Source organism: Orycteropus afer, unplaced genomic scaffold (genome assembly GCF_000298275.1).
Source record: "Orycteropus afer afer isolate SDZICR_OR568_19922 unplaced genomic scaffold, OryAfe1.0 scaffold00186, whole genome shotgun sequence".
Lineage (NCBI taxonomy): Eukaryota > Metazoa > Chordata > Mammalia > Tubulidentata > Orycteropodidae > Orycteropus > Orycteropus afer.
Window position 1 is genome coordinate 3,867,356 of NW_006921773.1, and position 14,981 is coordinate 3,882,336.

Consider the following 14,981-nt stretch of genomic DNA (forward strand, 5'->3'; position numbering starts at 1 on the left):
TGTGCCGTCAAGTCAGACCCGACTGGTAGCGACCCCTACTTGGGTTTCTGAGGCAGTATCACTATGGAAGTAGATTGCCCAACCTTTCTTCCGAGGGTGGCTGGTGGGTTTGAACCACCAGTCTTTTGGTATAGAAACTAGAAAAATAAAGTGAACTAACTTTGAATAGTGAAGAAAGTATTATCCGGAGTGGCGGCAGCGGCAGAACGTGAACAGAGACCAGGAGGGAGCGCGAGGCGTGGGGAGACGCTGGCTGCCAGGACCAGGTGACAGTGCGAGACGTTCACAAAGTTTTAACAACAGGTTTGTACCTGAATATAAGTGAAAGTATGTGTGAATATAAGTTAGTCGTTCGTGGCTCAGGAGGTATTCGAAAGTCTGCTCTGATTGTGCAGTTTGTTCAAGGAATTTTTGTTGAAAAAAATGGTCCTAAGATAGAAGATTCTTAAAGAAAGCAAAGTGAAACTAGATGTATAACACTGTGTGCTTGAAATCTGGGATACAGCAGGAACGGAACAATTTACGGCAATGAGGGATTTGTACATGAAAAATGGACAAGGCTTTGCATTTATTTATTCCATCACAGCACACAGTCCACTTTTAATGATTTTCAAGATCTGAGAGAACAAAGTCTTCAAGTTAAAGCCACTGATGAGGTTCCAATGATTCTTGTTGGTAATAAATGTGGCTTAGAAGATGAAAGAGTTGTAGGAAAGGAACAAGGCCAAAATCTAGCACAGCAGTGGAACAGCTGTGTATTCTTAGAATCTTCTGCAAAGTCAAAAATAAATGTTAATGAGATATTTTATGACCTGTTGTTGTGTGCCGTCCAGTCGGACCGACACATAGCGACCCCTCCTTGGGTTGCCAAGGCAGTATCACTACGGAAGTAGATTGCACAACCTTCCTTCCGAGGAGTGGCTCGTGGCTTTGAACTGCCAGCTTTCTCATTAGCATTGCCTTAGGCCCTATGTTACCAGAGCTAAAGTTAGATATTTTGTTTATGACCTAGTATGGCAAATTAACAGGAAAACTCCTATGCCTGGGAAGGCCAGCAAAAAGTCATCCTGTCAGCTGCTTTTATATTCTAAATGCATTGTAGCTCTGAACCAGGTTTGAAGAACTGTTGCCTAATTAAACAGTGCCATCATTCCAACTTTGTTAAATCTACAACATCTTAAATGGACTTTCCTGTGATGGTACCCTTTAAGAGGCAGATGAAAGCTGCTACATCAGTTTGCATATTCTGATAACTTTCCAGTATCACAAGAGAGATTTTTACTTATATAATAGTCCTAGAGTATACAACTGGTAAAAATAGAGGCTACATCCAGTATTACTGCTAAGAGACATTCTTCATCCACTAATGTTGTTCATGTATGAAAATGGTGTACTGTATATTTTAACATACCACATACTTTGTATTGGAGAGTACAGTAATGTAAATCCTAAAAGCACCACTATTTTAGCATAATGAAAGAAAATCCAAAGAGCTCCTATATAGGCCACTCCGGATAACTTTGCTTCTTTGATAGTTGTAGCTTATTGTAATTTTTCTTCTTTTATTAAAGAAATTCAAAGTCATTATCATTGTATTGTACAAAATCAGTGCTTTGATTGACACAGCTATATAGTTTTTCAATTTTTGGAAAACCTTTGGAGACAGTGATCTTGTCTTCAAAATATGATAGTTCTTTGGGCATGTCTTAGATTAAAGATGTTGCTTCTAATATCTGTTGGGCAGGAAATGTCCAGACTTTTAAAATCTCTTACTATGTGTTTCCTTTTTTGTTAACATAGGAACAATGTTTATAGCTGTGTGTACAGTGGGGATCTACAACAAGTGTATATTTTCAAACAGTTTTTTTAATGATTTGACAATTTTTGTAAATCATTTTCAGGCTTCTGTAGCTGTAGATTTTCACTGTGAATTCCTTGCTTGCTCATGGATAAGTGTATTTGCAATAACAAATATACAGATTTATTATTTTTGCCTGTTAGTGATGGTTTCACATGTGTAACATTTTGGTTGAGATGTTAAATGGTGGAGGAGTACTGTGGATGTGAATGTAGGGAGTAGTTTTAATCATGTGTAATTGATCACAAGGCCTAAGTTGCAGTAACTATTGCTGTTTTATTTAACAATGCCTTGTTGCTTTGCATGCATTAATGTTTGGGTGTAAAGACTGTGTGTCTTTTCAACAGGAAGCCACAGTATTTAAATTGACCAAACTAATGTTACAACTACTTGGAGGTGGCCAAATGTAAACTAAAAGCCTTAATTAAAGTGGTGCAATTTTGTATAACTTAGCATCAGTAGTTCATAAATTTGGATTGCTGTGCAAGGGCTTGCATTATTAAAAAAAAAAAAAAAGAAAGAAAGAAAAAAGAAGAAGAAGGCATAAACTATAGATAATTAAATGAAATTGAGAATAAAGAATAGAAAAAAAGTCAACAAAGCTAAAATTATTTATTTGAAAAGTTCAACGAAATTGACACCCTTGCCTTACTAAACAAGAAAAAAAGAAGGAAAACTCAAATTACTAAAATCAGGAATAAAAGAGGGGGCATTACTATCAACCTTATAGAATTAAAAATGATTAGATAAGAATACTATTAATGATTCTATACTATAAAGTTAAATAACAGAGATGAAATGGAATATGAAATAGCAACTCAAGTAAAAATAAAAATCTGAATTCAAGAACTATATTAGCAATCAAAAAATTTCCCACAAATAAAATCCCAAGCCCAGATGCCTTGTCTGGTGCCTTTATGATAAAGAATTAACACCAATCCTTCACAAATATTTTCTTTAAAACTATTTTAATGACTAAGAGAAAGAGCACAATTAATATTCAGAAATGACACGGTAAAAATGGTGTAAAACGAAGATAACTAAGTGATAATTTAGACTCACTGTAAATAAATATATATTTCATTAGAATGATAACAAATTCTCAAAATAGAAGATGTATTATGCAAATATCAATAAGGTGATAAATCAAAGCCAAACTCACCACCATCAAGTTGATTCCAACTCATAATGACCCATAAATCTTTACAAACTTGGTATCACCCCACCTTCCTTCCACTGAGAAGCTTGGGGGTTTGAACCATTAACATTCTGGTCAGCAATCAAATACATTAGGCACTGCACCACCAGAATTGCTAACCAGAAGTTTGGTGTTTAAAACCCACTAGCCACTCCACAGAAAGAAGATGGGGAAATACACTTCTGTAAAGATTTTACACCTTGGAAACCCAATGGGGATCACAATGAGTTAAAATTGACTTGATGACAGTGAGTGAGTTTTAGTAACCTAGTATCTATTTTATACTGCTGCCACTTGTCTGTGAGTTTGTCATACGGCAGTGTCTTGGGTGTTGTTGCAGGGCTGGAGGCTATGCCAGTATTTAAATTACCAGTAATAACCCATGGTGGGGGAGCTCTCGTAGCATAGTGACTAAGGCACTTGACTGCTAACTAGAAGGCTCGCGGTTCAAACCCACCAGCCACTCCTTGGAAGGTAGATGGGGCAATCTACTTCCGTAGTGATACTGCTTCAGAAACCCAAGGAAGGGTCGCTATGAGTTGCGTCTGACTCGACAGCACATAACAATAGCAACAACAACCCATTGTGGACAGTTTTCAGCAGAGTTTCCATAGTGCAGAAAGGGATGAAGGACATGGCCATTCACTTCTGGAAAAATTGGCCTTATGAAAACCTTATGAATAATAGTGAAGCACTGTCTGGTATATTACTGGAAAACTTTATGAATAGCACTGAAACATTGTGCGATATAGGGCCTGAAGATGAGCTCCTTGGTTTGGAAGGCACTCTATATACACCTGGGGAAGAGCTGCCTCCTCAAAGTAGAGTCGACTTCAATGACGTGGATGGGCTAAGCTTTGGGAACTTCATTTCCTTATGAGGCTTGACTTAAAATGGGAAGAAACAGCTTCAAATATTCATTAATAATCAGAACATGAAATGTATGAATTATGAATCTAGGAAATTAGAAGTTGTGAAAACTTAAATGGAATGCATAAAGATTGATATCCTAGGCAGTAGTGAGTTGAAATGGACTGGTATTGTTATTTTGAATCAATCATGTGGTCTACCATGCCAGGAATGACAAAATGAAGAGAAATGGCAATGCATTCTTCATCAATAACATTTCAAGATCTATCCTGAAGTACAATGTTGTCAGTGACAGGATAGTATCCATATACCTACAAGGAAGACAAGTCAATACAACTATTATTCAAATTTACACACCAACCACAAAAGCAAAAAATGAAGAAATTGAAGATTTTCACCACGTTCTACAGTCTAAAATTGGCCAAACATGCAATCAGAATGTATTATTATTGCTATTGAAGCACAATAGTTGGAAACAAAGAAGAATCATCGATAGTTGAAAAATATGGCCTTAATTATAGAAGTGAAGCTGGAAATCACATAATAGAATTTTGCAAGACCAATTACATTTATTACAAACACTTTTTTTCAACATCACCAGTGGCTACACAAGTGGACCATGCCATATGGTATGCATAGGAATCAGATTGACTACATATGTGGAAAGAGGCAATGAAGAAGCTCAATATCATCAGTAAAAACAAGGCCAGGAATAGATCATCAGTTGTTAATATTCAAGTTTAAGTTGAAACTAAAGAAAATTAAATCAAGTTCATGAGAGCCAAAATATGGCCTTGATTATATAACACTTAAATTTAGAGATGATCTAAAGAATAGGTTTGACACACTGAAGACCAGTGACCAAAGACCAGATGAGTTATAGGATGACATCAAGATCATACATGAAGAAAACAAAAAGTCATTAAAAAGATAGGAAAGGTAGAAAAGACCAAAATGGATGATAGAACACTCTGAAACATGCTCTTGAATGGAGAGAAGCTAAAGTGAAAGGAAGAAATTTTGAAATTTGAAATAAAAATGTCTCATTGAAGACTAAGGTGTGCCTGATTCAAGCCATGATATTTCCATCCTCACATGCATGTGAAAGCTGGACAATGAATAAAGAAGACTGAAAAAATGTTGATGCCTTTGAATTATGGTGTTGGCAAAGAATATGGAAAATTCTATAAACCGCCAGAAGAATGAACAAATCTGTCATGGAACAAGTGCAGCCAGAATGCTCTTTGGAAGAGAAAATAGCCAGACTTGCCTACTTTGTCACTCTTGTCAGAAAGGACCTTTCTCCAGGAGAATGATATTGTGCTTGGTAAAGTAGAGGGTCAGAGTAAAAGGCAAAGACATTCAGCAAAAGGAATGGACACAATGGCTGCAATGATGGGCTCTAGAATAGCAAGAATTAGATAGTGAAGGACTGGGCAGCTTTTGCTCTGTTGTACATAGGGTTTCTCTGAGTTGAAGCCAAATTGAGAACACCTAACAACAACAATTTAATGTATTGGTCTGCTGAAGGGAACACTAATTATAATTTCTTGCTGTATGTTTGCTCTTTGTCTTCTCGTAACATAATACCACCCCATCCCACCCCATCTACCTTTATTATCGAATCTTGTTCACCTTTCCCAAAGTTAAGCAGACTGAGATTAAGTTAAAGATGTCCTCAAATTGTGTAATCCTCCTCTACAAAAGGAGGATATTAATAATTTTGCCCTTACTGGCCATATTGACTCACTTCTGATGAACAGAATGTGTAAGAAATGACCTTATGTGATGTTCAAATCTAAGCTAGAAAGACAACATAATTTCCATCTCACCCTCTCCAGACTTTTGAGCTGACTTGAAAAACATCTGACTCCCCTAAAACTATCATATTAGAAGGTCTGTTGCAGAGACTGCACAAAACTTGAAATAGGCTTCTGGGGATACTTGGATGTTCTAGTCCTCAGAAGTTCAAATCTACTTAGTGTCAACCTCCAGACATGTGAGGATCAAGTTCTGAAAGGATTCCACAGGCCAGTCTTTGAGTTGCCCTTGCAGATGGCATGTGGAGCTGAGATAAGATTTCCCCAATGTGCCCTCTCTGAATTCCTGATCGACGTGAATGACTGTTTTTTTTCCAAATAAGTTTTGGAACTATGGCTAAGCAGCAATAGGCACTGGAATACACATAGAATAAGTTTTCAATTAGAATACTGCTTCTGCTTAAACATTGTAAATGGTATAAAGGAAACCACATGGTTCAACTTAAACTAGTCAGGATTGTGGTTTACACTTTTATTTATCTATTTTTATCTATTTTCTGTGGGGTGGAGGTTGGTGGTAGGAGAAGTTTGGAAGGTATTAGCATGGAAACTGGAAACGAGGGTCTCTGCATATGAAATTATGAAAAATGAGTGCTATGTTAAACTGGAGCTACAGTTGTTGTTATTGTTGTTAGGTGCCATGGAGTTGGCTCCAATTCATAGTGACCCTTTGCACAACAGAAAGAAACACTGTCTGTTCCTACACCATCCTTACAATCCTTACTATACTAATGCCTGTGGTTGCAGCCATTGTGTCAATCCATCTTGTTAAAGGACTTCCCCTTTTAGGCTGACCCTCTACTTTGCAATACATGATATTCTTCTCTGATGACTGGTCCCTCTGACAACATGACCAATGTAGGTGAGACGAAGTCTGGTTTCTAAGGAGCATGCCACACGGACTTTGGCTGGGACAGATCTGTTAGTTCTTCTGGCAGTCCATAGTATTTCAGTATTCTTTGCCACCATCCCACTTCAAAAGCATTAACTCTTTTTTTTCAGTCTTTTTTATTCAATCCAGCTTTCAAATGCATATCTCAAACTAAAAACAAACTCACTGCCATCCAGTTTATTGCAACTCATTGGATTTCCAAGGCAGTGAATCGTTATGGAAGTGGATTGTCTCATCTTCCTTCTGTAGAGCGGCTGGTGGATTTGTATCACCAACCTTCCAGTTAGCAATCAAATGCTTTAGGCATTGTGCCACCAGAGCTCCTTCCTATGAATATCAGGTGATTGCAAATACCATAGCTTGGGTTAGCACTTTGGTCTTCAGAGTGTCATCTATGTTCCTTAACTCTTCAAACAGATCTTTTGCAGCAGATTTTCCCAGCTCAATATGACATCTGGTTTCTTGACTGCTGCTTCTGTGGATATTGACTGTAGATCCAAGTAAAATGAAATCCCTGACAACTTCAATCTTTTCTTCATTTATTTTGATGGTGCTGATTGGTCCAGTTGTGAGGATTTTTGTTTTATTTATATCAAGGTGTAATCCACACTGAAGACTGTAGCCTTTGATCTTCGTCAATAGTGCTTCAAGTTGTCTTCACTTTCAGCATGCAAGGTTGTGTTATCTGTATATAATGGGTTGTTAATTGTTCTTCTGCCAACCATGATGTCATCATCATTGTCTTTTTCATATAATCCAGCTTCTTGGATACTTTGCTTAGCATAAAGAACACACCAGCCACTCCATGGGAGAAAAGATAATTTGCTATATAAAGATAAATTTCAGTCTGGAAACCTCATGGAGCTTTGCTATTCTGTCATATAGGGTCGCTATGAATTGGCATCAAGTTGAAGACATAACAAAAACTAGATTCTGTGGAATAACAAACAAGTCTTTGTGGCTTATCTAGCTAGAATCTGTTATAACTGTAATGAAATGATTGAATAACATGACATTACAGTGTATTCTCTTTCTTTCTTAGAAATGTGATTCTTACAGATTTATTCTAAGCAGTGAATATTTTAAGCAGTGATCATTCCCTTTTCATCAGCTTTGTTTCACAGTAACTCTCCGAAGATGACATTATTCCATCCAAGGAGTTCTGTCCATGAAGGGGGGGGGGTCAGTTTAGGTTATCTGCTTGAATATTATCCCAGTGATTATCTGAAAATTTAGGAATTAATTTTATATAGAAGCTTCTCTTTTTTTTTATAATCAGCTGAAACTGTGAACAGTTACGAGTCAAAAATCACAACCTGAAAATGTCAAAAGTTTGAGCAACTGACAGTGGAATTCTGATCTGTCTGAGATAATTGAAAAGTTACTTGACATTACTTCATTTACATATTCATAAAGGAAGGTAAGCAGGATTCCTGATATAGTTTCTCATTTATTACTATATTTCCATTCTTAATAATGTACATGTGATATAAAAAAACTTCAATTGCATCTTGAAGCTACTTTTAATAAACTTTAAAAAATCATGTCAATGTTGTAAATTTAATGTAGAAGCAAACTAAATATGTTTTTCTCTTTTAAAATATTTAAGACTGCTTAAGAAATTAATATGTTAAAGGCTAGTTTTATTCTCCATGACTAACTTGAGAAATACAAAGAAATGGAATAAATTATGAAACTTAGAATTTTAGAAAGCAAATTAGATAACCATAATATTTCTTGTATTATTCTCTTTTCTGTCTTTCTGTTTTCTATATTTTCTGTTTCAACTTTGTTGCACCCAATCAGATTTTCTAATGAGATAATAAAATCTTCTAATGTTATTCCTTTTAAAAAATATTTTTTTAACTTAAAAAAGAACATTTATTCTAAGACTACCTGGGAGTTCTCAACAGAAAATGAAAACATGTGAGAGGTGTATAGGACACTGGGTATAATCTCCCTCTTTTCTCCCTCAGTCTCTCTGCTGCTTCCTTGCCTACCAGCTCTACCCCTCTTCCTCTTCACCCACTCATATTTATAAGGTACACACAATCTGACACACTGCACATTCATAGATTGCAAAAAGTTAGTTTCAAGAAGAGTAAAACATGACAATAAGTGTGCAGGATCCACTTTTCTGATTGTGTATGTACATGTTATTGTTGTTTCTCCTTTTCTCTGTCATATTGTGTTTCCATGTACTAAAAACTAGGTGACAGATCATCCTGGCCATGAGTTGGTGCATTATCCTAGACAAGAAGCCAAATCCACTGCCATCAAGTCGATTCTGACTCATAACAACCCTATAGAAGAAGTAAAAATATCCCGTAGGGTTTCCAAGGCTGTAAATATTTACAAAAGCAGATTGCCTCAACTTTCAACAGTAAAGCAACTGGTGTGTGTGAACTACCTACATTTTGGTTAAGAGAGGAATGCTTTAATTACTGCACCACCAGAGCCCATTATATTATTATCATACTCAGTGAAAAAAAAAATGAAGAAAAAGAAAAGGAAGAACATCATAAGGGAGAAGGCTAGCACAAACTGCTATCATACACATTATTGCTATAATAAATATTAAGGACCTAGGAAAAGAAGCGAGGTGGCAGGTCAGACTTGATAAAGAAAGATAGTGAGTTTAAGACACGAGAAAACAAAAGGTCCAGAGGCAGTAACCTAACACAAAAAATAGGTTTTACTATCACAAATGTGGCAGAATTATTTAAATGTCGGTTTTCCATAGGTACACCTATTTATGTGTTCTGAGCACAACATGTATATCTAAGTAGAGAGATAGATATGAACACATATAGATATACACATATAGTGAGAGATGCATATACAACACAACCAATGCAACCACTTCCGTGGAGTCAGATCCGACTCATAGAGACCCATCTTTGAGTTTCTGAGGTAGTATCACTACGGAAGTAGATCGCCCAACCTTCCTTCTGAGGAGTGGCAGGTGGGTTTGAAACTCCAGCCTTCTGGTTAGCAGTCAAGTGCCTTAGGCACTATGCGACCAGAGCTCTTGCTTACACACACACACACACACACACACACAATGTGCAATGCATGTTCGTACCATAATTGCTGATAGAAAATATTTAAAGTTTGAATACAAAAATATTTTCTTTTCAAATCTCAACCTAATATAATGACTTTACTGTGGAATGCTAGAACTTGGTTTCTACAAATATCAAAATATTCAGATATTCAACATTTTACTAGCTATTTTCCAGTGATTCATGTAACGTGTTCTTCTAGTATAAATTATTTGGTAAGAATAATTTTATTAATATCTATACTGAGTCACTCAGTTCAAGGTCCTTTATAAAGTATATCGGGAGCTCTGGTAGCATAGTGGATAAGACACTTGCCTGCTAACCAGAGGGCTGGCGGTTCAAACCCACCAGCCACTCCTCGGAAGGAAGGTCGGGCAATCCTACTTCCGCAGTGATACTGCCTCGGAAACCCAAGGAGGGGTCGCTATGAGTCAGGTTTGACTCGACGGCACATAACAACAACAAATAAAGTATATCAAGCCCTTTCTAAATGGAATATCCAATTATGATGTCTTTTACAATCAACTAAATTTGTTTCACAGTTTCACATTCTTATATATTATCCACATCAAAAATATATGTGTATGATCATTAATAGCTGCTGGAACCGTGTATTTGGAAACAAACAAACAAACAACACGTTGGAAATCTCTTATTCACATCTACTGAATGTAAAAAACCCTGCAACCGAGCAATTAAATTCCTAGGTATACACTCAAAACTAATGTACATATATGCTCATCAAACACAAATATAAGACCAATCACAGGAGCTTTATTCAAAGTAGACTGTAATATTAATGAAATGACTATTTGTAACAATGGATAAAAAATAATAATATATTTATACAATCATTTGTTATAAAGGCATACGATTGTACTGACCACTGCTGCCCATACCAACTGAGATGAAGCTGGCAAACAAACATAAGCAAAGCAGGTAAAATAAAATAAGAGTACTTATACTATGGTTTCATTTACATGATGGTTAAATTCTGTTGGTAGAAGTCACATTAAAGGTGCATCTGAAGTGAGTGTGACTGGTAGAACACAAAAATGGCACCAGACTTCTGGGGTGCAAGGAAAGTTTTATTTCTTGATGGGGATGCTAGAAATATGAGCATACTTTCTTTGAAAATTATGGGAGCTGAATACTTAGTATTTATGTTATTTTCTATATCTATGCTATAATTCATACTGTTCAACAATTGCTTCTATATATATCTCTTATCAAACTATAGTGTGAAATTTGCTAAGAATTATGTCAGGATCATTTAAATTCACTTGACTTTAAAAAGAAAGTTATAAGCAATATTTTATATTTCAATTTAATTTTAAAGTGAAAACATCTGTGGAAAAGGGACTTACAATTAAATTTGCAAGGGAAATTTTAGAAGTCTTACAAATGCCTTCTTTCAGTATAATTACAGATCACACATGTGCATTCAAAAAATTTTGTTCCTGTGATAATTTTATTGAATCATTAACAAAATCTTTATGTTCTAACCATAAGCCTTATAAAAAAAAAAAGAAGAACTGCAATACTAATTTGAAAATTATCCTCTTGACAAAACAAAACATATAATACAGAAAAGAATTTTTTGTAAGTAGAGATCATTAATCATAGACTTCAAAATCTACAAATTCTCATCAATTGTGCTTCAAATGAAAGTGATTATGCAATAATAATTCTGACAGTATAAAATATTAAAGTCCTTTATAAAGAAATAACTGCCCTTTATCATGTCTAAGTGGATAGTATGCAGGCATGAATTGTCCACTCTTTTTAGGTGGTCATTAGTTATAAAATGTCAATAACTCTTACAATATATGTGAGACATTAAATTGTATGATTACAATTGAAAATAGTTTTATGAATATCTTATCTCTAATTTTCTTCATTTCATAATATTAACAAATATAATATATAACTGGAGAAAATCTCAAGGAAAAATTATCAGCAATGTTGAATGGTATGTTCACAGCAAGAGTTAAGTTTATTAGATAAATTATGGAGGATCATGAAAATTTTTTTTTAGAATCAGCAGTATAATGGGAATAAAAGGATATATCTTCTCATTAATTCATGAATGGAATACTACTTGAGACTAATAATAGAGAAGTGATTGTAATACATATCAGTATGAAAATGACAAGAAAATGATTAATTATAGAAAATGAAGTCCATCCTACTTCGTGTAAATTTAATTTTCTACTATCAGGACCCCTATAGAAATTGTTTAGCCCAGTATTCATTTCTTAGTGATAACATATTTTGTCTCTAGCCAAGTGCAAGGAATTAAGAGACTCTTTGATGACTTTACATGTTTATTTTAATTTTCTATTGTGTACCCACCCACTCATAATCTGTTCAAAATGACAGATTTAAGATCTAATACTCTAACTCTCTCCCATGGATTGGCTCTCAGACCAACAGTAGAAAGACCTACAAGCAGAATAGCTATCCCAAGGTGATGCACCCACCTACTCTAGGGAGATACACCTCTTAGAGCAATCGGTTATGGAGCGCCACAGAGACAGCATTCACATAGAGAGAAAACTGAGTGGACAGAAGTACATAGTTAAAAAGGGCTCAGAGAAGGTGAGTCACAGGAATGGGAGGGAAGGAGAATTTGTTATGGTCAGGGATAGTAACTAGAGTGTAAAATCAAATGTATATGAACTGTTGAATATAAAACAAAGTTTGCTCTGTAAATTTGCACCCAAGGCACAGTAAAATAATAATAATAATAAAAAGAAAGATCTAATACTCTATTTATGGGGAATTCTTTCCTAAAACTCCTTCTGTGACTACATCACTTCCACAACAGTTCTTGTAACTTAGAAATAATGATGTAAAAGAAGTTTTTATGGAAATTGAGAACTGTAACATAAATGCATACATATAATTAACTTCCTCCACTGAATGTTAACATGAGAATTTTCATTTTTTACCATATTTTATTTTATGTTTAAGTTTTTATTGTGTTATAGGTGGACATTTACACAGCAAATTAGTTTTCCGTTCAACAATTCATACACATTTTGATTTGACTTTGTTTGATGTCCCCACCCACAATGTAACAGCACATTTCCTACATTCTCCCTGTGTTTGCCATTACCATTCATCCTTCTTTCTTATCCCTTTTTGCCATCTGAAGTTTATTCTTGGTGAAATGGTGCCTTTATTTATTTATTTTTTTTTAATCTTGTATTGTTGGTTGTTCTAAGAGTGTGCAGCTCCCTGGTGTTATTTTTCATCTATAACCCTCTCCATTGTTTGGCTGAAAGTTAAGCCAAGTTGAGTTCATTTTCAGGTTTGAAGGGTGACTAAAGGTCATAGCTTCAGAAGTTCCACTATTCTCTATCAGACTAGTAAGCTTGGTTATTTTTATTACTTCAAGTTTTTGTTCCTCATTTTTCTCTTACTTTATCCAGAACCTCCTATTGTGATACCTTTCAGAGCAGTTGGCAGTGGTAGCCCACTACCATATAGTTCTTCTAGTTTCAAGGTCCTGGAAGCTGAGATTCAATGGCCCATTAGTTATTCCTTTGGCATATTTTTTTTTTTTTATTCATTTTTCATTTTCCTCACTCTTCTTTGCTCTGTAGAAGAAGAAGCAAATAGTTCTATCTAAGTGATGGCCACTTAGAAACTTTTTAGATCCCAGTCACTATTTACCTCAGTAAGATGTAGAATATTAGCTTTGTGGACTATGTACTGCCACTTGAACTATGTCCCCAAGACTATGATCCTGTCCCCCATGTCCATCAAATCCTCCCCTCAAAGTGTTTGGTTATGACTAAAAAGTTTTCAGGCCCGGGTCTTAGAGGCTGCTTTTCGCTTAGGGACAGATCTATTTTAAGCCCGGGCACTGAGGTAGGCAAGCCCGGGGCTTTTCATTTGGAGGATGGCTCTATATTAAGGCAAGGACCTGAGGCAGGCAGACCTGGGGCTTGGAGGAAGCTTTTTGCTTGGGTGTTACTATATATTAAGTCTGGGGCTAAGGAAGGCCTTGGCTTGGAGCCTGCTTTTCACTTGGGGATGGCTCTGTTTTGAGGCTGGACCCTGTAGTATGTGGGCCCGGGTCTGGGGGCTGCTTTTTGCTTGGGGGCAGCTCTGTACTAAGACCAGGACCTGAGGTAGGTGAGCCTAGGGCTTGGAGGATGCTTTTCACTTGGAGGGTGGCTCTATATTAAGGTCAGAGGCTGAGGTAGTTGGGCTCTTTTCACATGTGTATGGCTCTGTATTAAAACCAGTGCCTGAAGTACGTGTGCCTGGGGCTTGGAGGCTGCTTTTTGCCTGTGAGCAGCTCTGTTTTAAGGCTGTAGCTTGAGGTAGGCAGGTCCATAGAGCTTAGGAACAAATAAGGGAAGGGAACTTGTCTGTCAGTTTGTCCTCCTATGGTGGCTTATGTATTGGTGTGAATCTGGAGGCTATGCCACTGTGTTGAAAAATGCTAGCAGGGTTAACTATGGTGGACAGGTCTCAGTGGAGCTTCCAGACTAAGAAGACTCAGAAGAAGGAAGAGGCCCTCTACTCCTCAAAGAATTGGCCAACTAAAACCTTATGAATAACAGTGGAACACTGTCTGATATATTACTGAGAAACTATGAATAGCCCTGAAACATTATCCAATAGAGTTCTGGAATATGAGCTCCTCAGGTCAGAAGGTATTCAATATTTGACTGGGGAAGTGCTGAATCACCAGAATAGAGACAACCTTAACAATATGACAGATTAAGCTTTTAGGACCTCATTTGTGTGATGTGGCATGACTCAGAATGAGTAGAAAAAGATGCAAGCATCCATTAATAATTAGAACATGGAATGTATGAAGTATGAATCTAGGAAAATTGGAAGTTGTCAAAAATGAAATAGAATGCATAAAGATCAATATCCTAGGCGTTAATGAGCTGAAATGTATTGGTTTTGGCCATTTTGAATCAGACAACCATTTGATCTGCTTTGCTGGGATTGACACATTTAAGGGGGATGGTATGCCATTCATCATAACAAAGAGTGTTTCAATATCTTCCCTGAAGTACAATGCTGTCATTGATAGGATAATATCCATATGTCTACAGGGAAGACCAGTTAATCCTATTATTATTCAAATTTATGCACCAACCACCAAAGCAAAAGATGAGGAAATTGAAGACTTCTACCAACTTCTGCAGTCTTAAATTGACTGAACATGCAATTAAGATGTGTTGATTATTACTGGTGACTGGAATGCTAAAGGTGAAAACAAACAAGAGTTACTAGTAGTTAGAAA

The 14,981-nt window shown here is 36.2% G+C and overlaps 1 pseudogene; it reads left to right on the forward strand.

Moving 5' to 3' along the window:
• The first annotated feature begins 329 nt into the window (after positions 1-329).
• LOC103202574 lies at positions 330-1,119 on the forward strand (annotated as a pseudogene).
• Positions 1,120-14,981: the final 13,862 nt, after the last annotated feature.